Source organism: Lemur catta, chromosome 22 (genome assembly GCF_020740605.2).
Source record: "Lemur catta isolate mLemCat1 chromosome 22, mLemCat1.pri, whole genome shotgun sequence".
In the NCBI taxonomy this organism is placed as follows: domain Eukaryota; kingdom Metazoa; phylum Chordata; class Mammalia; order Primates; family Lemuridae; genus Lemur; species Lemur catta.
The window spans coordinates 20149876-20176490 of NC_059149.1; the positions used below are offsets into that span (position 1 = coordinate 20149876).

The 26615-nt window shown below is 38.2% G+C and overlaps 1 protein-coding gene across 2 annotated transcripts in view; it reads right to left on the reverse strand.

Moving 5' to 3' along the window:
- Positions 1-26312, reverse strand: part of PSD3 (pleckstrin and Sec7 domain containing 3) — a 311983-nt gene extending 285671 nt beyond the window's left edge. For both annotated transcript variants that reach the window (XM_045535244.1, XM_045535245.1), the window contains exon 1: positions 26242-26312. The gene's annotated coding sequence lies outside the window, so the exon portion shown is untranslated. The remainder of the gene's footprint in view (positions 1-26241) is intronic.
- Between the last annotated feature and the right edge of the window lie 303 nt (positions 26313-26615).

Sequence of the window (26615 nt, forward strand, 5' to 3'; positions counted from 1 at the left end):
AGTGATAAGTTTTGATTCTTTTCTCTTTCTCCTTTGTGTATATGCTCTATCAGTGAGTTTAAGAAGTTTGCATGTTTTCATGATAGTGATTATCATCTTTTTGTTTCCAGATGTGGGACTTCCTTGAGCATTTCTTGTAAGGCAGGTCTAGTGATGAATTCTCTCAGTTTTTGCTTGTCTGGGAAAGACTTTATGTCTCCCTCAGTTCTGAAGGGTAGCTTTGCTGGGTGTAGTATTCCTGGCTGGTGATATTTTTCTTTCAGCACTTTGAATATATATCAGCCCATTCTCTCCTGGCCTGTAAGGTTTCTGTTAGTCTAACTGGGATGTCCTTATAAGTGACTTGACTCCCTTTTCTAATTGTCTTTAGAATTTTCTCTTTGTCTTTGGCTTTTGTCAATTTGACTAAAATGTGTCTCAGAGAAAATCTTTTTGAGTGGAATCTATCTGGGGACTTTGGAGCTTCCTGGACCTCAATGTCCACATCTCTTCCCAGACTTGGGAAGTTTGCAGCTATTATTTCATTAAACAGGTTTCTTTCTCTTCTCCTTTCCTTGTGCAAATCCTATGATATAAATATTTGTTCACATTTATTAATTTGTGTACTATGAAACATCTTTGTGTCTCTGGAATAAATCCCCATTGATCATTGTGAATGATCTTTTTAATGTGCTGCTGAATTTGGTTTGCTAGGATTTTCTTGAGGGTTTCTGTATCTATTTCCTCAGGGATATTGGCCCATAGTTTTTTGTTGTTGTCATTTGTTTATTTTTTAATGTGCTCTTATCTGGTTTTTTATCAGGGTAATGTTGGCCTGACAGAATGAGTTTGGACAAACTCCCCCAACCTCTGAAAAGTTTGAATAGAACGGACTGGGATAGCTCAGCAGCAGCTTAGCCTCTGGGATGAGGAGGAACCATGGCTACTTGCCTGCCCCTGGAGCAAGACACAATCCAGCCGTAGTTCTAATTCCAAGGTGGCACAGAGCAGTAGCTATGTGGGCCACAGACGGCCAGGCACAGTGTCAGCTCCTTCTCTGGGGGAGAGCACAGCTCTCCAGGTGACCCCTGCAGCTGGGGCTAGTCCCTCTGAGGACTGCAGGGGACAGCAGTAGTGAGGTCTGTAGGTGTCCAAGGTATTGACTGGGGTTGCTAAGATCCTCTTGCTTACGGAAGGGCGACACTCCTCCTGGTTCCCAGATGATCCCAGTTGACAGATGGGGTGGTGGAGGTCTGGCCTTTTCCTCTTTTCTCTCTGTGGCCATCCTGAGTGTCTGTTACTCCTCAGATGTACTCCAGTGCTCTCTCTGTTGTTTCCTTTAAAATGTAGCTGTTTACTCCCTGTTCTGGTTTCTTGCCAAGGGGAATATGCACTAAGAGCCTCTAGTTGGCCATCGTGTAGACATCACTCCACGAAAGGCCCTGAAACAGTTTCTGATGGCACTGTCCTCACCACAGTCCCATCATGCATCTCCCTTTCCCCAAAAAAACAAATTTTAAAAGTTCTCCAATGTAATCATGTCAGAGTTGTAATTATTTAACTCGGAGGTCAGCAAACTTCTTCTGTAAAGGCCCAATATTAAATAGTTTAAGCTTTCTGGGACATAAGGTCTCTACACAAACATACAATTCTGCTTTCGAAACAAAAACAGCCACAGACAACAACAGTAAATTAACATACGGCTGCCTTCCAACAAAACATTATCTACAAAGATGAGAGAGTAGGATTTAGCCTGAGGGACGTAATTTGTCAACACCTGCTTTACCTTGTCACTCAAGAACTTTTACAATCTGGCCACTACATACCACCTTATTCCCCTAGTGCTATGTTGGTGGCACTGTGCATTAGGTTTTTATTTTTAAACATAACAAACATATACCAGGTAAAATTAAGAACACTACAAGAAAGGTACTACTATTACAAATAAAAAAGCCAAGGCACATGGCGGTTAAGTGGCTTATAGCCAGGACTGGAAGCCAGGATGAAGAATCCATGCTGTTAACCACTACCAAAAGCTGCCTCTCCACCGGTCAACTCAGTTCCCCTCAGTGCTACACGATCACCTCTGGACCTTTGCTCATCACCTTATTCCCTCCTCTCCAGCTATGTCCTACTTATCTCATGTCCCAGCTCAAGTCCCACTTCTCACTGAAGCCCTCCATGCAGCACCAACTCACAGTGCCATCTCCCTCCCTTTTACTCTTAAGACACATATGACCTATAGTTTTCTATGGGCCTTTATATTTTCATGATTTCATGCTATCTTCCTTATTTACTTTTTAGCTCATGTTTTCTATTCTGGATAATTATCAAAGTGTTCTGAAGTTAAAAGGTATTCCTTATTTTTCACTAGGATGATGATGTTAACATATAAAAAAGTCCATGGATATATGGGCCTAAAACAATTTTCACCATTCCCCATATTTAGATTACAGCAAGTGGTCTCTTTATAGTGACTATATCATTTTTCAAAATGAAAGAACAAAATTACATTGATCCCTTTGATCTTTCCAGTATGAGGTGCATTTTGCAAAAACAATTACAACAATATATATTCAGTAACCGAACTACTTAGAAGAAGTTATTTTATATTAAACACCATGTTAGAGTGATTTATTTAGGGTAACAGCTGTATTTGTAAGACTAGGAAAATTTACACTGAAATTGATTTTTCTGTTACCCTGGTCTCAGAGAAGTGGTTCTCTTTGAGAAAGCTATGGACCCTCTCCCCCCCAAAAAAGTATAGACAGATATTTATACAAATTTTCCATAAACTATCTCGGGGCTCAAAGACTCTCTGAATTTAAGAAACCCTGCCTTAGAAGGTCTGATATTAGCTACTCACAGCTCTGACCCACCTAATAAATTTTCCTTTTAATTCAAGGCATTCAAAGAAATTTCAATGCACTAAAAAGGATGTGGCAGTATTTTAATTCACACCCAAATTAGAAGGTGTCAAAAATCATGAACAATAGAAAAGGGGAAATTTATGGTTAAGAACAAATGAATGAGAAGAGAGAGCAGGAATATTACCAGATGTAAAGAGTTCAGTGTCATCACACTGCCTGCTAGGAAAGCTCTGATGGGGGCCAGTGGCCTGGAGACACCGCCATGTACAGGAGCAGCACAGGCACAGGTTTTCTACGGACAACGTATGCTGTGTCTTGTTGGGAAACCTCAAACATCAGAAGTGGTAAGCTACACAAAAACGACAACTAGAACTAAGAAAAATCAGCAGAAGCAACTAATTGTAAAATGTGGTTAAAACTCAAATTCAGAGATAACAACTAAAAACAAAGAGTTCCTAAAATAAAGTCATGTGCCACATAAGGACGTTTCAGTCAATGACGAAATGCATACATGAAGGTTTATATACATGATTATATATGTACACATTAAATTATAACAGAACTACAAAATTCTTATTGCCTAGTGACATCCCGATGATCCTGACCTTGTGTAAATCTAGCCTAATGTGTGCTTTTGTGTTTTAGTTTTTTAACAAAAGTTTAAAAAGTTAAAATAAAAAAATTAAAATAAAAAAAGCTTATAGAATAAGGATATAAAGAAAAAATATTTTTGTGTAATTGTACAATGTATCTGGTTTTGTGGGGGGTTTTTTTGTTTGTTTGTTTGAGACAGAATTTCGCTCCATCACCTGGGCTAGAGTGCCGTGGCGTCAGCCTAGCTCACAGCAACCTCAAACTCCTGGGCTCAAGCAATCCTCCTGCCTCAGCCTCCTGAGTAGCTGGGACTATGGGTGCGCACCACCACATCTGGCTAATTTTTTCTATTTTTAGTAGAGACGGGATCTCGCTCTTGCTCAGGCTGGTCTCGAACTCCTGAACTAAAGCCATCCTCCTGCCTCGGCCTCCCAGGGTGCCAGGATCACAAGCGTGAGCCACCGCACCTGGCCTGTATCTATATTTTAAGTGTTATTACAAGAGAGTCAAAAAGTTAAAAAAAAAAATGAAAAGTCTATAAAGTAAAAAAGTTACAATAAGCTAAAGTTAATTTGTTATTGAAAGAAAAATATTTTGTATACATTTGATGTAGCCTAAGTGCACTGTTTATAAAGTGAACATTAGTGTACAGTAATGTCCTAGACCTTCACATTCACGCACCACTGAATCACCAGAGCAACTTCCAGTCCTGCAAGCACCATTCATAGTAAATACCCTATACAGGTGTGTGACTTAAGTTTTATACCACATTTTTATTGCACCTTTCCTATGTTTAGAAATGTTTTGACACACAAATATTTACCATTGTGTTACAACTGCCTAGAGTATTCAGTACAGTAACATGCTATACAGGTTTTAGCCTAGGAACAATAGGCTACACCATACAGTCTAGGTGGGTAGCAGCTATACCACCCTAGGTTTGCGTAAGTGCACTCTGTGATGTTCCCACAATGATTAAATTGCCTAATGACGCATTTCTCAGAACATATCCTCATTGTTAAGGGATGCATGACTGTACCAACAGAGTAACACACCCTTGAATACAAGAACGAATGACAATCATGTTAATGATACACACACTTGCTGAATTTTAATTTCCTTTCAATCAACCTTTTTTTATAAGTTGAATTTATTAAACGTATTGCTAAACAGGATTTAATTTTTATAATCTTTTGCACTCAGCACATAAAAATGAGAGAAAGATATCACAAAAACCTAAATTTTAAATATTCAACATGAAATAGTTAAAATCAAACTATCTGTAGAATATAATACGTATACTGATGAATGTAGGTAAACTGATGAATGCAGAATTGATAACAGGTAAATTGCTGAATGTAGAATGTCAAAAATTGCCAAACACCAATCAAGATAAGCAGATGTAGTCTTAGTTTCAGTGAAGGAAAAACCTATAAATAAATTAGTGCCTTTCCAAATGACTGGTCTAACAACAGAGGCAAACTCTAAGGTACAGTGGAGGCCCCCCAAAAAGAGGGTAGTCAACCAAATTGAGAGAGAATAAAGCTACTTGAGGACATACACTTTAAATCACCTTTTTTTGAACTAATATTTAAGGTCTTCCATGATCATATCTTAAGTCACTTCTCCACCTGCTGTCCTCCAGAACATCCTATACTCAGCCTCATCTATTCCTAGGACACAACGGTCTCCCCATTCTTTCCATCTATTCAAATAATACTTATCCTTCAAGACAAAGAACAAATCAGCATCCCCGTAAGGAGCCTCTGACTGGTGCCTGGCAGCCTGCTCTGCTTCTCTTCTCTTTATATAATAAGATGACCACATATCCCTGATTTCCCATACTGATCCTGTTCTCAAATAGTCTCCTTATAAAAGCATACATCTGTCTCCATGCAGGACTTTTAGCATGAAATGAGTCATCTGTTCATGAAATTTGTACCAATCATTTGGTACTTAATTACATATCATCTTCTATTTAATAGATCCTGGTATGAATGTTGTTTTGCAAGTTCATTAGCTGCTTACAAGCAATGATTAGCAGTCTCGGGTACACAGCAAATATTCAGTGAATATTTGTAGAAATTAGTTAAACTTAATTATTTCTTGTACTCCCCCTTTTTAAGACTATCTAAATATAAGAACCAAAACTGAACAAATCTCAATTCCTAACTAATTCTAGGAAATCTACCACCACAAAAAAGAGTCTCTAAGTCATTTTTGTTTTAGATAGAAAATTAAAACAGGGTCTCAATCTTCTTTATTTGATTTTATTCATTTTAACCAACACTAACTCAAAGTTCACCAGGACAGTTGTTCCAAGGATAAATAAAGGGGCCACATTTCAGATATTTAACAATTCTTTATCAAAAGGGCAAACACTCTAAGGTGCTTTATCTAAGTATAGGTGGATATTGCATTGAGCCTTCTCCACTCATGTGCCAGGGCTTCCTTTCAACCAACAGAGACACAAGGGTGTTTGTAAAGTATCCAGCCATTGTTAATATAATGAGAACATATTACATGACTGGATAATTTCCAGACACCCCTTGTATTTCTGTAAAACAGTGTGCAGAGTTCTTGATGTACTGAAATTAAAGTTATCTCTTAAGATTTGACCCTGGCCCCATTAACATCACTGTCTTATCAAATGAACTAACTCTGCTTGGATATGTCATTCAATACATGAACAGTACGTACAGGCACAACAACAACAAAATATTATTAAGGGAAAGCACAGATAACTTGCCTATGGATATATGGGTACTTGGACTTGCTACATTGTTATTTTGTATTTTGCCAAGAAATCTTCTCCAATTCTACAATGTTGAAAGAAAATAGAAATTGTAATTTATGTTGCAGTGTTTTATGTATCCCGTCATATTCCTGGCATTATAATTTCCCTCCACTAAGAGACAGGGGCTTTAATTTGGGTTGCTGGAAGTTACAATGCAAGGACAAAGTGGCAGGCTGGTACTTTCTTTATAATAGATAAAGAATTAGGAAGTTTCAGCATCCTAAGACACAGAGGACTGCCCCATGAATAGTTTGTTTTCCTCCTTTCATGGCCCTGTCATCAGTACCTGGATGCTACCAATGGAAAAGAACCGCACTAAATGACTGGATCCTCAAGCCATACCTTCGTTCCCTTCCAAAGGAAAAATACAAGGAGCTATTGTTCTGTATCAATATCCATAAAGAAATCACCTGCTAGATGGGACCTAACAAATCATATAGTCCAGTAGTTTGCATTATTTTTCTTAGCAGAGAAATTGTAAATGGTATCTGATATAGAGGTTCAAAAAGAAAAACAGATAAGATTGAGTGGTTTTGGCTGATTGGCAGCAGGAGCACGGACTCATCTCCCACTACCATCTCCTCATTTCCCAAACATCAGGGAGACACAAACACTTTGGTTTAAACATTAAAAAGTTAAAAGCAGAGCCAGAAAGGTTAAACAATTTATTCAATATCATACTACCAATTAATAACAATGTCAGAAGTATAGCCCAGCTTCAAGTGAAGTTAGCAGACAGGCAATTGGGTTATAGCAGGGGCACCTCACTCCGATTCCTTGTAAAGTTATAGGACATGGTGGGAAGATGGCCTCTGAAGTCATGTTTGATTGGCATGCCAGTTCCATGTAACCTGAGGTTAAGTTACTTAGCCCCAGTGAGGCTCAGTGACCTCATCTATGAAATGGGGGAAGGAGAGAATTGTATCAGAAATCCATCTGAGGTTTAAAAAATAACACACAAAGTTCCTAACAGAGTATCTGTTATGTTACAATTGTATAAAAATGTTCATGTCTGCTTACTTTTCTGATAAAACAGAAAATGGAATCTTCATCTTTACTTTGCAAACAGCATTTTAATTGTTTTATAATCCGTATCTTAGGGATATATAGAGACACAGATATAGATACACACAGATATACACACACACACACACACGTGTGCGCACATCTCACTAGTCAACATTAACACAATGAGGCAGAGAACTCAGGATTGAACATCAAAATTAAGAAAAATATCTTTACTTATTGTGTCAGCCTATATCATAACTTAATACACAGCAAAACAAATGCAACGAGTGAAAAACTATCAGTTAACAAACAGCCAATTTAGGAACTTCCACATTAGTCTTTCAATTATTATATCTCTAATAACAATGATTTCTTTAAAAGTTTTTGAAAATTTTAGACATAAAAAAGTAACACTCAGGACCAAGTTTCATATATTATTTTACTGCATATTATATGCAAGCATTGCTATTTTTCAGGGGCCTGCCAAAATGTCTATTTGAAAAGTTTTTGCTATGAAAATTCCAAATCTTTATTTCATAACACTATAATGAGCTTAAGATATAACAGGGCATATTTGCACACCACTGGCATTTTGATAAATCTTCAGATTAAATTAAGCAGAAAGAACATAAGCATATTAACTGACCTCCAAAACAAATCTGAAAGAAATCTGCTAGCAGGAAAATCAAATAGCACTTGACAATTTAAAATGCTACTAAAAAGTGTTACAGACTCAGTCCACCAGGGGGAAGTGTTGTCTAACTATTACTTACTAACAGACCTGAACTCAACAGGAATAAAACTGTACATTCTAAAATTTTCTAAGCTTTTGGCGGGGGAAAAAAAAATTCTTTGAAGCAAAACCTAGAAATCTGTCATTATACAACTGTAATTAGGTTAAAATGATATCATAAAAGATGGACTACTTCTCAAAATCATGTTGTGTCTGTGAATTGACCAGGCTGCTTCAGTCTGGACCAGAACCCTCACCCTCACTGCTAGCCTGATGCTAGGGTTCAAAGAAGGTGGTGACCAGTGACAGCTGGGACCCTAATGCTTCATCACAAATTCCAAACCATTTCATGACGGCCATCGTATTAAATATCTACCCACTATCCCCACATAAACAACTTCATGTAGGAGTAAGTACATCCAGAATTTTAACTTGAAAGCTACAGGTGCTGTGCTGTCTCAGGTGACAAAAGCCCAAAGTGGGCTGTTGAGGGGCAAGGTTGTAGAGCGCCCTCCTAGAGACACTTCAGGGAAACAGCAAGCATCTACCCTGAGTAATTTTAGCAGTCATGTGATAATTAAAGAAAAAAATTGGGGCTTAATCTAAACAACTTTATATAGACACACACACACACACACACACTTCTATTTTATTGGATTCAATTACCTCCTATTTGCTAAGTGCCTCAGTCTTTATCTTACTGGACACATCTGTGGCAGGTCTCTGCAATTACTGTCTCCTTATTAAAATCCTCTCTCTCTTGTTTCCCAAATATCTTTCCGTTAATAATTACCCTATCTTCTCTCTCTCTCTCTCTCTCTCTGGCTGATCCTTCTAAATTTCTTTCAAACACTTCAGGCTTCAGACAAGCCCCCACAGACCCAGGCTCCAGGCCTGTCCCCACAGACTCAGCAGAAACCTTACAGGCCAGTAGACAGTGGCATAATATATTTAAAGTGCTGAAACAAAAATTAAAATTAAAATTTAAAAAAATACCAAACACGAATACTATACGCACCAAGGCCATCCTTCAGAAATGAAAAACATAATATCTTTCCCATACAAACAGAAGCTGAAGCAGTTCATCACAACTAGACCTGTCTTACAAAAAATACTAAAGGGAGTTCTTCAGGTTGAAATGAAAGGATGTTAACTAACAACATGAAAACATATAAAGGTATAAAACTCACTGTACAGGTAAAAAAATACACAAATCCAGAAAATTCTAATATTGTAATGGTGGTGCATAAATCACTTTTAACTTTAGAATGAAAGTTAAAAGACAAAAGCATTAAATATAACCATAGCTACAATAACTTATCAATGGATACATGATCATATAAAAAATATAAACTATGACATCAATAACATGTGGAAGGAGAAGTTGTTATCACCTTAAAATAGCCTGTTACAACTAAGAGATGTTTTATGTAAGCCTCATAGTAACCACAAATAAAAAAACCTGCAGTAGATATTCAAAAGGTAAAGAGAAAAGATTCAAAACACACCACTACAAAAAATGAGCAAATCACAAAGGATGACAATAGGAGATGAAGAATGTAACAAAGAAACTTTAAAAAGTCAGAAACAATAAAAAACATTGACAGTAGGAAGTCCTTAACTATCAATAATTACTTTAAATTGAAATGGATTATATTCTCTAATAAAAAGACAGAATGCATAAATGGACTAAGACATCAACATCCAAGGATACGCTGCCTACAAGAGAATCACTTTAGCTTTAAGGACACACATACACAGAAAGTGAAGTGACAAAAAAGATATTCCATGCAAATGGAACCAAAAGAGAGTGGGGTAACTATTTATATCAGACAAAATACACTTTAAGTCAAATACTGTAAAAAGAAACAAAGAAGGTCATTACATAATGAGAAAAAGGTCAATTCATCAAGAGCATGTAATAGTTATAAGTATATATGCACCCAATACTGAAGTACCTGATTATATAAAGCAAATATTAGCAGAGCAAACAGTAGACTTGAACTACACTACAGACCAAATGGATCTAACAACACCTGCATCCAACAACTGCAGAATATACATTCTTTTCAAGTACATATGGAACATTCTCCAAGACAGATCACAGGTTATGCCACAAAACAAGTGTTAACAAATTTAAGAAAATTAAAACCATATCAAATATCTTTTCTGACCACAATGGTATAAAACTAGAAATCAAAAATAGTAGGAATTTCAGAAAAATCACAAATACATGGAAATTAAAAAACAGGCTCCTGAACAGCCAATGGATAAAAGAAGAAATTAAAAGGGAAATTTAAAATATTCTTGAGACAAACAAAAATGGGCACACAACACAACAAAACTTATGGGATGCAGCAAAAACAAGCTCTAAGAGGAAAATCTGTAGCAATAAATGCCTATATCAAAAAAGAAGGCAGGCCTCAAATAAACAACTTGAAGTTACACCTCAAGGTACTTACAAAAGAACAAACTAAGCCCAAAGTCAACAGAAGGAAGGAAATAAAGAGAGACCAGAGACAAAATATATGAAATAGAGACTACAAAAACAATAAAGCTAAGAGATGGTTTTTTATAAAGATAAATGATATTGACAAACTTTTAGCTAGACTAAGAAAAAAGGAGAACAGCCTCAAATGAATGAAAGAGAAGACATTGAGACAGATACTGCAGAAATACAAAGGAATATAAGACACTACTATGAATAATGATATGCCAACAAACTGGCATACAGCAAGTCCTCACTTAACACTGTAGATAAGTTCTTGGAAACCGTGACTTTAAGCAAATGTACAGCAGGTCATTTTGTTCAATGGCATTTTATTACAAGGTTAATGAGGATGTCATTGAATGTTATATATGTCCTTTCACTTAAACTCACAGTTTCCAAGAACCTATGGAGGATGTTAAGTGAGGACTTACTGTATCCATAAATCACAGCATGCCCCTGTGCCCTTCTGTCTCCCCTCTTCCTCCTTCCTGCTCTCAGGAACGTGGCTAGAGCTCAAGCCACCACATGAGAAGATGAGAAAATCTTGAAGGATGGCAGACCAAGTAGCCAGGACAATCCAACACTGTGGAATCAACATATGAGCTCTGAATCATCTATCTGGACTTCTTTCATTGAAGAGAAAACTTTTCTTTTATTTAAGCCACTGTTGTGTGTGTGTACCTTCCTGACAAGGTACCCTGCCTCCAACCTCACTTCTTTATAACTGCCATCCATCTCTGCACTGCTTCTGGACTGACTTCCTAAATCTCAAATGTGATGAATCAATCCACTATTTTTTTTTAAGAAATTTTAAAAAATATATACACAGCATGCCTTAGCAATGGCATGTGAGACCATTCACAATCTGACCCCTGCCTGCCCCTAGTCCTCACTCATGGCTCCCCTGTTGACACCAGCTGCTTTAAATAAGCCATGGTCTGAACAGCACCACAGCTTTATACATGCTTCTGCCACTGTCAAAGTATCTTTCTTCCCAGCACGCATTCCAATGTATCTTCAAAAATTCTGCTCAGATAGTCACCTCTGCCAGGAAGTCTCCCCTCCAGTCTAACTGACCTGCACCTTCAAGAGACTCCCAAAGCCCCCATTCTTACTTCTGCTGTAGCAGGCATCACACTGTGTTAGAATCATCACATTACTTGTCTGTTTCCCCAGCCAGACTGCACAGACTGTATGCTTCACCTCGGCATCTCTAGCCTAGCAACTATAGGTATTCATTGCATGTTGAAAAAGTAAATACTTTCAGGAATGCCTTCCTTGTCTTGAAGGAAATTTTTGGCATCTGATATCTGACATAAATGAAAACCCAGGCCTCTTGATTCTCTGCCCAAGCCTGTTTCCAGTACATCAGCATTTCCCCAACTGTGTTCCAGTAACACCTGCTTAGGGAATGTTAATAATGTGAATAACGTGTGGGTTTCCAGCCATGCCACAGAGCTTTCAGTTCCACTAAGCTGTCAGACGCCCTCACCCTCCAAAGTCTCCCAGCCCACCCCCTTGGGCTCCTTCTACCTGGAAGGCATTCCACCTCAGCCTGCCCACTTCCCTAGTTCCCACCATTCATCCTTCAGACCCCAGTGCCAGCTCACACCTGGGAAGACCCCCCACTCTCCCAATCCTTTCAACAATCCTCTAACATTTGGCTGAAGATTAACCTGAAACTCACTAGTCTCTACAATTTCCTTAATTTTCCTTTCTAAAGATAGACGCTCTGTCTCTCACATTTTTTAACACTTGCCCCTTTCTTCATGATTTTCAAAGAATACCTAGAGTGGATCTCTAATGTATCTGCAAATATGCTCAGCGCTTTAGGACATGATCTCTCAAGAGTTTAAATTCATGTAAAAGGAGCCAAGTGATCTCTTCTTGGGCTTCAGCTCCTTCTAGCAGTGTTTGTTCTACCCTTTCAATTGTGCTCCTTGATAGAGAAAACCCAACCAAGCAGGAGTTTCAGATCTCTGCTTTATCTCAGAAATCTCTTAGCATTACCTCACACGCCCTTAAAAAGGAGTCTAATCTTTCCTTGTTCTCTTTCTTTTTTCAGACACCACAGAGTTATTATACCTAACCTCACCGCTCGAAGTGCCATCCAAGAAGTACCTGGATTTGAATCACCTGGGGAGCTCATTAAAGAGTACTGGATTTGAGTCAAATAGAATCAGAATTACTGCAGTGAGCTTCAAGAACCTGAATTTTTAACAAGCATTGAAAGCATCCAAGGTGTCAATAGTCTCTGCTTCAAGGTAGGGCAGGGCAGGACTGGGGCAGCCAGAATCCCCAGAAACTGCCACCTGCAGCCTGAAGCAGCTGCCTTCATTCAGCTCAGTGCACAATACAAAGAGCATTATTTTCTATGTGTGCTATGAAGTGAAAAAGGTTCACAGAGTTCCTAGAATTTCCTAGAGAACTTCTAAATTAGTATTTCCAGGAAAGGTTCACAATGATCATTTTCAAAACTTCCACAAGCCAATCTGGTGTGCACTGCTGGTTAAGAACCATCGCTCTAAAATAGCAAGTCTCAACTCTTTAAGAGCAAAAATATCTTTTTATAACAAATATTCTGCAATGCCTCTTTTATTATCCTGAAGTGAAATTCATAAACAATATAACTGCCTAAATATAAAATTCAAAACAATCAACATAATGTTCTAAATGTAATACAAAGGAGAAATAAAATTAAAATGATTTTCATCATATAAACACTCAGATTAGTCAGATACTTGCTTGTACCTAAAAGTGGAATCACTCTAGCACTCTCAAAGCACGCCTCGAGTGTAGACTGATAAGGGTGTGTTGAACTGGGGACTCAACAGCAAGATCAGTGCCTCCTGGGATGTGATGCTTTGAAATGGTGAATACTTTTTAGTAAATTTCCAAAGAAAACAAAGTATAATCTTTTCTTGATTTACATGGTAGTTACAGTCCTAGAAAACTCACTGATATTTAAAACCATATAAAAATATTCTGTTCATATGTCCTAAGTCCAGATAATTAGAAATATTTTTCCCTGACCTAAATGTCCAACAGGACATCCAAAGTCATGAAGCATGTGGAACAATTCTTCCCTGTGCAGTACGATCCATGCCCTACAAGATGTCTAGCACGCCTGGCCCCTACCCATGAAAGGCCAGTAGCCACCCATCCTCCCATACCCAATCATTGTGACAATTAAAAACATCCCCACAAATTTTCAAAACCACTGCTTTAAAACAACTGTTCAACCTCCGCAAACAATAAGAATAGAGGCACTGCATCAGGGTGCAATATTATTTTCCCTCATGCCACTACCTTGAAGAATCTCTCCATGGTTCCACCTAAACATCTAATAATATCTAATACATTGCTTTCAAAAGCAAATATCTACATAAATTCTACCATGACAGAAATGGACAACTATCACAGATATGAGAAACTTTCTTCATAAATTCTTGAAACACTAATGCAAACTACCTTTTTTTACAATCAAATTGTGTGTCCCTCTTGACATTATATTTTAATTTTAGAGATATCCTCTCCCCATTGATATTCAACTGGCAGAGGCTCCTAAACAGTTCAGCTTTGAGTGTCAGTAAAATATATCAAACTATAGTTTAAATGTATTAAATGATTCCACAATGGATCCTCTGATTGGTAAAATAGTTTATAAATGACTCAAGTAAATTATCTTTTAAAATACAGTGATTCCCAAGCCTGTGTGTACATCACAATGATCACCTAGGGAGCCACTTAAAATTTAGAGATACCCAAGTCAGTCCCTTGCCCACAGATTCTATAATAATTGCATAGGCCTGGAGTGGGTAGGCCACAAGAACTTTTATTCTTTTTAAAAAGGTCTATAGGTGGTTCTCATGTTAGTAGGGGTAAATTTAGTTTTGTGGGTCCTGAAATCTACACAATTTGGAAGGGGCTCTCCTTAAGAGAAAGAAGGAAAAATTGTTGGGTCCCTCATAGCCTTTGAAAAGTCTCATGCGTTGTCTTCATGGTAAATCCCTCTCTGGATGCTACTTGCAGTTGCAAAGTGTGACAGAATGAGAATCACAACTAGAAAACATGAGCAAAAATGTAAAGTCATACACTATGTGTGACTTCAAAGCAGAGACCTTAAACCCAATGACTACAGACTTCAGGAGGTAACATAAATGAGTAAGGCAGGCAAGGTATGAGACAACAGAGGAGCGGGAGGTGACCACGCACCTGTGTGATTAGATAGTTTTAAGAACCAATGAAGGGAGAGTACTAAAAACATACTTTGTGAAGCAGTTGATACACCTGACAATAAAAAAAAAAAGTTTGTTCAGGGATTCTGCAACACCTCAAGGACCTAAGTTTACTCTAAAACATCCTTACTGGCACCCAAAGAGTTCTAAACGTCAATAAAAGACTAGCTCTCCAATATAAAACTTATTAACAGGAAAATCTTTTAAAATGAATCATCAGTGGCAAATGAGCAAAAGGTTTGACCTCAGTTATACCTGGTGCAGCTAGTGTGTGCAGATGAAAGCTCACAATTGTAATCAAGGTATTCTGAAAACACATGAAGAAGCCAAACCAAAGTGCTTTTCCTAGTCTCTCAATCTACACAGAAGACTTCTGTGACTAAACGTGTAGGGGGTTTTCCCCACACACTGAACAAGCCATCAAGCAGCAGACACCAATTAGGTGCCCTCTATTTCAATTCCAACACTGTCCACCTGGAGACAGCATCAGAGTCTACAGAGTCCCTAACACTGTCCCCACTTTAGATACCAATCTAAAGCCTCAGTTGTTTTACCTGTGATTCTGACCAACAGGCTATAAACCAGGGTTCCCACAACCAACTCCTTGGGTTTGGTTAATTTGCTATATTGTCTTATAGAACACAGGGAAACATGTTTACTGGTTTATTATACACGACATTACAAAAGACACCGATGAAGAGAGGCATAGGGCAAGGAATGTGGGAAAGGGTTTGGAGCTCCCAGACCCTTTGGGTGTGCCCACACGGAACCTCCACGTGTTCATCTATCAGGAAGCTCTCTGAATTCTGTTCTTTTGAGGTTTTATGGAGATTTCATTACTAGACATGATTAATTAAATAAATCATTGGCCACACGTGATCAACTTAAACTTTAGCCCTTCTCTCCTCATGGGAGGAGGGGGAGGTTGTTGCTTAAAGTACCAACCCTCTAATCCTGCCTTGGTCTTTCAGGTGACCAGCCCACATCCCGAAGCCACCTAGGGGCTGCCGGCCAGCAATCAACTCATTAGCATACAAAAAGACATTTAGGGCTTTGAAGATTCCAAAGATTTTAGGAGTTGAGAGAAGACCAAATACAATCATGAGCAGCATAACAACATTTCAGTCAACAAAGACCACATATAGGACAATAGTCCCATAAGATTATAACATAGTATTTTTACTGTACCTTTTCTATGTTTAGATACACAAATACTTACATTGTGTTACAATTGCCTACAGAGTTCAGTACAGTTACATGCTGTACAGGTTTGTTGCCTGGGAGCAATAGGTTATACCATATAGCCTAGGTGTACAAATAGGCTATACCATCTGGGTTTGTGTAAGTGCACTCCATGATGTTTGCACAATGACGAAATCGTCTAACACATCTCTCAGAACACGTCCCTGTCATTAAGCAGCACAGTATATATTTCACAATATCACAGATATGACATTCCATTGCTGTTATAAAGATAATCTGATCCCACTCTCAAAAAAGTCAAATCCTGCCCCTCAGCTTTTCAATCGCTGCTTTAAAAAAATACAATAATGAAAACCAGTCTGAAAAAAATGGATCTCCTAAGCAAAATAAAAATGTTGTACTGAGTAGGCAGCAGGAATAAGCTTTTCAACATGCCCTCCAGGTTGATTTTTGCAATACTCCTCAGCTACCTCAGTATGTAAAACACCAAGTAGTGCCAATGAGGTAGTTAAAGCTACCAGTATACAGCTCATTCTGCAGCTATACGGGCTAATGTGGAAAAGATGGATGTTCTGACTTACTATAGGAAAACCCTAGCCAAAGAAAGAATTCACAGTCGTTTCCTGGCCCACTTTGCCAAGCCCAAACAGACCACTAAAAACTACTGCCTATTAAGCAGAGGCTGTGATATGGCTAAAATAATGGAGAACATGTGGTCAATTTAATAAGGGCCAAGGAATGGTGAGCAAGTCTAACATATGCTTGTATATTATACCATAAAGTCATTTTTCTACTTTTCATAATTGATGGGGAAGAGGCTGGGGAGTGGACAGGAAGAAGCAAACTAAATAAAATGTGCCAATGATAGATGATTTCCTAACGGACTAGCCATAAAATTATAAACCAACTTGAATCTGTGGTGGAGACAAGAAAATAACTCAATAGAAAATCTTAGACTTAGTGGATTTGTCACTTGTTCCTTTGCATATCTGTGGTTTTCTATGCCAGCCCACATTTTTGCTACAGCAGCGACTCCTGCATTTCCTGGGTCCTGCAGCCAGATGCAAAGATTAGAACAGGGGCAAGAACAAGGTTAGGCTACAATGCTACTACCATTTTTGTATCTTGCTCTCAAGGAATTCTGTGTGTACGGAGAGGTGTCCAAGCAAATCAGTAAGATGCTCTACATTCACCCAACACATTCTATCAATCACCAAGAATTATTCCGCTTCTGCATATCGTAAAGAAAAAATAACTCAAAATGGATCACAGACCTAAATGTAAGAATTAGAACAATAAAACTTACAAGAAAATATGGAGTAAATCTTCTAAGACCTTTGAAAATGGCAACAACAAATATCAAAAGAAAATAAATTCATAATGATGCTGAGAAAAAGAGAAGTACAGCCACAGACAAAATAAAGCAGAAGTCACAACCCAAAACAAACCCAGAAGGCCACAGTTATCCTAACAGTATAGCCACAAGAAGCTAAAACCCCAGAGTTGGCAGATATCCATACCTGGAATGGGAAGCAGAACAGATGTCACCATGATTAACTGCAAATTATCTACAGAACAGCTTCTGTGTTGGCTCTCTCCCACCCTGCTCTCCTACCCAGGGGCTTCCTGCATCAAGGCACTTAGGGTGGGTATAATCCCACCTGCCCCTGTGCCAGTCCACACACCCCGCCCCACAGAAATGCATCCCAGTCCTCCTCTGTATAAAGGGAAGACGCCGGGCAGGGACACATATTCCATACATCCAGAGAAACTCTAGCGATCTATGTTTGGGAACTTGGTCTTTCACTCATGCATATGAATGGAAAAACAAACTCCAAAAAACAGTGGCTTCTAAGAGAAGTCCCAAGATTTAATAAAACAGAACTGACTCTGGATGAAGCAGAAAGTCAGGAAACAGAAGGTAATCTTAGAAAAAAAAATCTAATTGATTCTCTGGGAAGATTCAAATTCATATATCCATAAAAGACCTGACAGCAGTGAAAACTGAGTGATTAGAGAATGGGAAAGAGCTCTTGAAATTATAAATGTAACTATCAAAATAAAAATTTTATTAGAAAGAATGGAATATGATATTTTAAAATAGGAAAGAAAAATTAAGAGACATAGAAGATTAATCCAACTGAAGAGAACCAACATCCATCTCACAGGAATTCAGAAGACCATTAAAAAAGTAGAGGAGAATAATACAAAAATAATAAATGCTTGCAGAACTAAGGGAAGATATGACTGAAACAACTCCACAAGCGCCATGCAGGGAGAACAAGACTCACACCACTTGAAATGTGAGCAGGCAGGGGAAGGAGAGCCTGGAGAGGTGTCCAGAGAGAAAGAGCTTATCATTCCCAAAGGAGCAAACATCAGGGTCACATAGCACCAACGGATGCTAAAAGAAAGTGAGGCAATGGCTTCAAAGTTCTGAGAGGAAATGATCTGAATCTAGATCTCAATTCAATGAAGCATAAAAACAAAATTTTCACACACAAAGCTTTAGGAATTTTACCAATCCCAGAACTTTCCAAAAGTACTACTAAAGGAGATACTTCAGCAAGGGGAAAAAAAAAAAAAAAAGGGAGGGGGTAATCAAAATTGAGAAATTGAGGCATGGAATCTAAGAGGCAATATATCTAATCAAGAACATAATGAAAATTGTTGCTCAAGTCTAAGGAGAACAGCTGTATAAAAGCCTAGAAAACTTTTGGCACAAATTGGAACAAATTGTCAGGAGATTCTGAGATGAATGTCTTCAAGATGAAAATGAATTCCCCATTAAATAATAGTTCATCCTAGTGATAAAGTGAAGCCATAGCAACCCATCAGTAAATCATAGCAACATGCTGTTCCCCACCCAGCTCTCCTCTTGGTTCTGATTAGCTGTCTCATCCCTTGAGCAGCAGACATTAGGGACATGGCTCTGTTTCTCTCCACTTTGGGTCCAACCGACTATGTGGATTTTGCATTTTGTAAATGTTGGTGCTGCGTTTTAAATTTTTAGAGTCAACCTGCAGTGAAAGCACAGAAGACAAAGAGAACAAAGAGAGCAGAATGCCAATGCCATGAGCCTTGTCAAAGTGAAGGTAAGGCAGACAGAGCATCAGCACGGAAAGCAAGGCAGGAGGGACGTGGAGGGCTCTGAGGCCTCATTTTCCCGTGAGAGTGTCATGGGATGACTGCTTAGAATTGGCTTAAGAAATATTGTTTTAAATATTAATATTTAAAACCATAAATATAACCAAGTTAAAAAAAAACACTACAAATAAAAATGTAACTGTTGGGGTGGGGATGTAGATAGAATACGTGGGCCAAATTCCTCATTTTTTACATTAGGGAATTGAGAGATAAAGTATATTACCTATGAGGCAACTACCAGAAAAGCTTAAAAAGCAAAAAACAAAAAGTAGAAGGAAAAAGAAAGAGTGAAAGAAAAAAGCATTAGTCAAAAGTTATTGCCACAGGCAAGCAGAACTGGGGGTAGAAAGTGGCCTGAGGTCTTCACTTAGGAGGGAAGAGTCAGGGCTCCTGGGCAGGTGCGAAGAAATAGGTGCACAGAGGCCAGGGTACCAACAGCAGACGCCTAAGAGGGGAATGGAGAGTGTGGCAAAAAGGGGATTCTTGCTCCCACTCTGCCGTGTAGACTTCGTTGAAAGCTGTATGTTTTAGATTATACACACATAATATTTTGGTAATAAAAACTTTAAAATTCATATTATTATTTTAAAATAAAATAACATGAATTTACTTAAAAATAACAAAACAACAAATTAATGCCTACATCTGGAGGAGTAAAAGCTAATCAGCCCATTTCCCCTACCCAATCTGGCACAGTGTTTAAGATAATGCTTACTCGCTGCTGCAGAGGGCATGGGGGATTAGCATCCACGTGTGGAAAAGGATCTGAATTAGAAGCACCTTTCTGTCAAGCAATTTGCTAAACAGGAATTTTTGTTTTGTTCAAATCTAAAAACTACCCCGAGACCTAGAATGATGCCTGGGACAGAGTAAGCACTCATGTGTTTACCGAATAATGAAAAAATGTGTTTGTGCTTTGGGGATGGAGCATACAAACAGAAAAAGATGAGAAGTGAATTCCACCAAAATGAGAACATAATTGCTTGGAACTATGGATGCTCTTCCCACCCCAACCTTTTCACTTTTCTACAGATAACATTTGATAAGCAGGAAAAAAAAAAGAGGGATCAAAAAAATTTCATCAGTCTCTACTTTAAATGTCAAATATAAATCCAACAATGTACACTTAACTCATCCATTAGCTTTTTAAAATTTCATTAACTATATTTTATAAAATATATATTTATATATTTTTAATAAAATATTACCTTTTAAATTATGTAAATGACTTCAAAGGACTTATAAAACATTAGCCTTGGACTGGTAACAGTCTTAACAATGTAGAACTGTACCCTTGTATTCCCCCTTTCCTTTTTATTCTTTGGTTCTACAATTTGGATTTAAATTTTCATTCATGTTCTTCATATGACATTAACATTATAATCTTCACCCAAACAACCTTTTAACAATGACAATCTGAAAAAGCAATAACGAAATCAAAACATGATTCTGGGCCAAGAACTTGTGGTGTATGTTCTTTAGTTTTGTTTCTTTCCTCTCAGACACTTCATTGTTTTGTTGTTCCCAAGATCAAATCTTGAAGGTCTTCTCATTTAAAAGTGCCTCCAGTGTACATTGCATACTACATCAAGGCCAATTAGGGTTAAAGAAGGAATTATGAATTTTGAAATGCACCACTTAAAGTCTACCACTTGAATTATTCATTTCCTCATTTCAGTTGCCTACTTTTTCAAAAAAGCATAAACTCAGACTCCTAATTTGACATTTTGTGTTGGGTGTCCAACAAGGGACTTATATCTAGTTTCTCAACTCTTATCTAGTTAATTTTGCTGAAAAGAAACACATCACACTGCAAGGAGCCACGTATCTATACATGATTCCCTCTACCTTTAAAAACAAAAAAGGTAATTTTTTAAAAAAACTGACCTGAAATGCTTTTTCAAAATCATATTCTTCAGAATCTATTTATACGTAAGTCCAGCAGGCACCTTACCTATTCATACTTGTGACCATAAATTATCACAAAGGCAAACTTTGCTTATATGGTACAATGTAGAATGAGTTCTAACTAAAGAGAACTAACATTTTTATAAAATTTTAGTACTTCTGCTATCTGGAAAACTAGCCAGAGGCTTCCAAGCGGCTAAGTTCTTGCTACACAAGCACTATAGAACCTTAAAATTATAACACATTTCCCGTGGCTTCTCCTTTGGCCCCCACCCAACTCTTGCCTTTTAATGATGGGCCCTGAACAGTTCAGGTGAAAGCAGGAGGGAGGCAATGTGAAAACAGTTCTCTTCCTTCTTCCTGCAGTAATCAGGATCTTACTCCACAGAAGAGTCCCTGAAGGCCTCCCTCAGAGCCTACTTATTCTGATCTTAGATGCTAGTCTGACAACACGGCCATTTATAGCAAGTATCTCAAGGGGGTGAGATCAGATGACTTTTAAGTCTTCCTAATCCAAGAGTCTGTTTTTCTATGGGAGAAGGCAGGATAAAATATCAAACACATGATTCAGAACCAAGAAACCTAGATGATGGTCTCAAACCTGCCAAAGAGTTTGGGCAAGTTATTAAGTCTTTAGTTTCCTCATGCATAAAATGCAAAGTATTTCTAATATTTCTTCCAACATAAATATTCTGCTAGTTTGATTATATAAGCTGGTTTCCTAACAGCTAAACACTGATGGGGTACCAAGTGCCAAGCACTGAGTTGTGTACTTACAATCTCATTTGATGTCCACTACAACTCTATGAAAAGGATACTACCATTATTCCTATTTTACAGATGAAGAAACTGAGGGAATTGAGTAACTTGTCCCCAGGCACCCATTGTACATGGGTCCCGGGCATGCTCTGCTGCCACCACTAGCACTTTGCATTCAGTAAACTGGGAAGAACAGGAGGCTGCGTCATCCAGACTGCAGACAGCAGAGAGGAGTAATTACTGATAGTCTACAAGTTTCAAAAACACACGCAAACTCCAAAAGGCAAGTTTAGGACCATTTATGAAGTTCTACAATTCCCCAAACAACTCAGTAACCCCTGAGGGCATCTCTCTACCTCATTACATCAAATAACCCCCAATTACTGGCAAGCTGTGCCCAGTAAGAGGACTTCTCTCTTAAAAACCAGATAGACTGGATTTTTAACCACATTCTAAAGCATCTAAACTATGTGCCCTTGGGCAAGTTCTTTAATATCTCAGAAGCTCATTTTCCTCACCTACTTATCTCAAAAAGTTTATAAATCAATAGAGAATGTAGGAGTGAGATTTTGTAAACTGCCAAGAGTTAATACAAGAAGTTGACTCCCCATCTCAGCCTCCTGTAGGCCCTTTCACTTTCCCACACACTTCCATAGGTCACTTGTTCTCCCTAGAAGTTGAGGAACAAAGTCACCTTCTTCAAAGACTTCCTCAACATTTCTTCCTTCTGGATTTTGACCAAAAAAGAGAAGGAGATTGACCGGCTGGCCCTGGCCATTTAGTGCTGCTAGGAATTCTTCAAAGAATGTCACTCCTGCCACACTGTACTCCACAGACTAGTTTGGAAAAGCCACACCGATCATCTAAGCACAGCAACACAAAGAGGTGTGGTGAGTGGGACATCTGGGGGACACTGCCACCCCGCCCCTAATGACTGTAGGCCTGGTTACCCCCAGATTAATCACCCACCTTTGGGGACATGCTGCCTCCTCACTCAAGTCACAGCACAACTGATGCCACTCACACCCCTTTAGCCCAGAGCCTCTTAACAATAGCAACTTCTGCTCTTGCCCTTGAAAAGCTCCTGAAAGCTGGGACAGCTCCCAGAAAGGAGGAAGGAACAGAGAAACCAGACAAGCATGGTTACCTCTTTCCTTTCGCCATACTGATGAACAGATCATGAGAATTCCAGATCTTAATTCCCAACCTAAGGGTTCTTCCCTCTGACCACATGTTCTCCCACACCCTGCCAATACCCTGAGCTCTTGTCACTGATTTGAAAGCCCTGTCCTACGCAACTGAGATTGGAAATAATCTTGAATTGTCTTCCCTAGACGCTCCCACTGACAACCCATGTTAAATCCCCACTAAGAGGCAAAGTCTAAGCCATCTCTCCCTATAGCAGTGATGCTTTCCTTGGCTCTAACTGGGGATCATAAATCAAGTGACCTTGCCTGACCTGGCCATATCATTACTAGGCTACCACACCTGAAGTGCTACCACCTGTGCATTTCTGGGGATGCATTCAAAAGTCACTTTCAGCATTTCCATTCCTCCAATGGACTATTTCTGGAACAATTATTTCAAGTCACTATATCAAGAAAGAGTATGGTAGTTGCAGAACAGACTAACACCTACAGAGAAACAGTAAACAATCTGGTGACAGCTTCTGCTACTTATTTAACCCACTGTTTAAAAATCTATATTGGAAGAGGTATGTCTATCAATCAAATTCAAATAGAAACACTGTCCTACTCTCTCCACTATCTTTCCCTACGGTGTTCTGAGTTTGGGCAGTGTGTTTGATGACAGATGAATGTTCTATGTAAAGGGAACTTCAAGAACACTTTTGAAATGGTAAAAATGTACATCATTTCCTCATGAAGATACAAAGGATACCTTCCAAAAGTCAGTATAAACATGCATTTTAACACCCCTCTTGCAGGAAGCAACAGGTTCCACTGCTCCTGCAACTTCCACATCAATCCCTCTTGATTTGCCTATTTAAAATAGCACTTCAGCCACTTCCTCTCTACCTTCATCTGGATAACATGGAAACTCTTAACCCTGTCTTAGAAGGCCTTACACGATATGGCCTCTTTCTAAATAGTAATCTCTCTGAACTTAGCTCTCGCTGATAATGTCTGCAAACCAACCAAGCTGCCACTACACCCTTGCTCATACCATTCCCTCAGTTTGAAATGCTCTCCCCCAAAACTCTACTAACCAGAGTTCTAGCCATCCTTTAAGACCAAGTTCAACTTCCACCTCTTCCACAAAGTCATTTACCAGCCCAGTTAAAAGCTATCATTCCTTCCATACACGCTAGTCATTTGGAGACACGCTGTTTCTCCTCGACCAAAGAATAAGCAACAGGCAAGAACCATGTCTTCTACTTCTTTGTGCCATCACAGTGCCCAACACAAGTGACCACACATAAGAAATGCTCATTAAATATATTTGTTCAATAAATGCATGCACACTTTAACACCTGCAAAATAACATCATACCAGGAACAAATACCACCAACCATTTCACCAAGGCAAATAAGAAATAGAAGGTTTAAAAAGTCATTTTGGTTTGTTCAAGTATGCTATTAATATATTTGAGCTGATAATACAGCGAAAAGTATTCAACACCCATGACATGAGTAAAGAAGAACCAAATTCACCTACCAATAAGGCAGTAGACTATGTAGCCATTTGATACTATCTCTACACAGCGAAGTAAAAATTAGTTTTACTGAAATTAAAAAAAGCCTTATCAGCACAAAATCACAATGTAGCATTCAAAGTTAAGGCTATGCTAAAGAGTTGTAAGCAGTCTTAGGGTGACTATAATCAGTAACCCCTGTCTGGGAAGTAGTGAATCTATGATTAGGAACCTCAAGCCTTAAACCTAGAATGTTTAGGTATTTATGATACATGATAAGTGGTGTAAATGACTACACTACATAGTAAGTATAAGAGATATATTATGGAACATATTCCCCTCTAAATTGGAGCACTGTGGTAAGAGTCAAATGACTTTTTAAAATAATTTGGCTGTTTTATAATGCATCTAAGACTCTCCAACTATTGATCTATCCAATGAACATTCATTTTTAAGCTAAAAGAAATTATTACATGGCAGTGTATACATTGCCTTCTTGGTATCCCCAAATATTGTGGAGTTATTACATAATCCCACCTAACACACAAGTCAAAAACATATAGTTAGTACTTGACTTCAACTGAGCAACAGCTGTATTAGTTCAGAGTCCTTGTCCTCCCAAAACAGATCAGTATCACATAACCATAGAATTGAGGAAGGTCAGCTTCAAAGGTCAGGAATATGGTGATGATGACACCAGTCACCATCGTTGCCACAAATAATAGCAGCAAACACTTTTACAGCACTATTATGTACCAAGCATGACTAAGATCTTTACATATGTCAACTTATTAATCCTCAAAAGAATTCTGAGACATAAGGCACTATGATCCCATTTTACAGATGAGAAAACAGGCACAAATAGGTTAGATAACTTACACAAGGTCACACAGCTCATAAGTTCCAAGGCCAGGATTCAAATTCAGGAAGCCACACGCAATAGCCCTTTCCTATCTAATTCTTAAGGTATCCTAATATCCCCTTTATCATTGGTCTTCCACAGATACAGTTAAATGTTTTGAGACTCTATAAAGCTATTCGTATTTGATCTTGTGTCTCCCTATAGGAAAATGCCTGCAAAAATGTATTATCCAATAGGCTGAGAGCATGAGCTTTGCTATTAAGGCAGACTTGGGTTAAAGTCCTGGCTCTGCTGTGAGATGAGATTACTTCAGATTCCTCATCTGGAAAATGGGGATAATAGTACCAATTTATAGGGTTATTGTGAGGATTAAATGAAATACTGCCTGCAAAGCACTTAGCATAGTGCCTGGCACAGTAAGTAATCTAGTAAGGTAGTTAGTGTTACTACTGTTATTAGTACTAGTGATCATTCTATCTGTTCTAAATTTACCTGTTTCAAATTGAAGGGTGTTGATTCTAATTCCAGAACACTAGAATTTGACAACTAGATTAGACCAACATTAAAAAGCGTTAGAAATAAACCAGAGCTATAATAATCCCCAAGGTTAAGAACAGTGTCTGATTATCATCGTGGAAATGTTTCCTAATAATATATGTTGGTAGCTAAAAGCGAGCACCAAAAATAAATTAGTTAATATATGCAGTAATGGTAAATGTAGAAAACTCCTATGAGAATTAGTTAATTCTTGCAATTTCAAATATCAGAACCTGAGAATACCTTAAACCAAGAACATAACTTGAAATTGCCAAGAACAGGCAGCAAGGACCACATCCAATATTTCTGAATTCTACATCTTGGAAAGATTGTTTTGATGAATAACTAGAGCAAACAGCTTTCACAAAGGTAAGAAGGAAGTGATGCAGGTGGAGAAAAAGTGCTCAGAAATGACAGCACTTCACGTCTTTTACCTGAAGGAGGGGAGTCGGGAAACACTTACTAGTAGTATCTGGAGTTTTCTCTTCAGGTCTGCCAAATAAAAATTCGTATTTGGCCTTGGCAACACTCTGGGAATGTGCAGATGCATTGTTAACCCAAACAAATGTCTCTGCCTGCAAAATTAGAACAAAACAAAGACGTCATTAAAATACATCATAAAAATACATCATAAAACAAATTATCCAACAGGGGAATGGTTAAGCAATTATGACATAAGTCCTTGATGGGATGCTATATAACCACATTCAAAAACATGAAAAGTAATAACATGGAAAAAATCAGAATATAAAATTATCACTGCATGATTACAACTATAGAAAAATATATACATGTGTATAAACATTTATAGGAAAATAAGAAAAAAAAGCTTAGTTT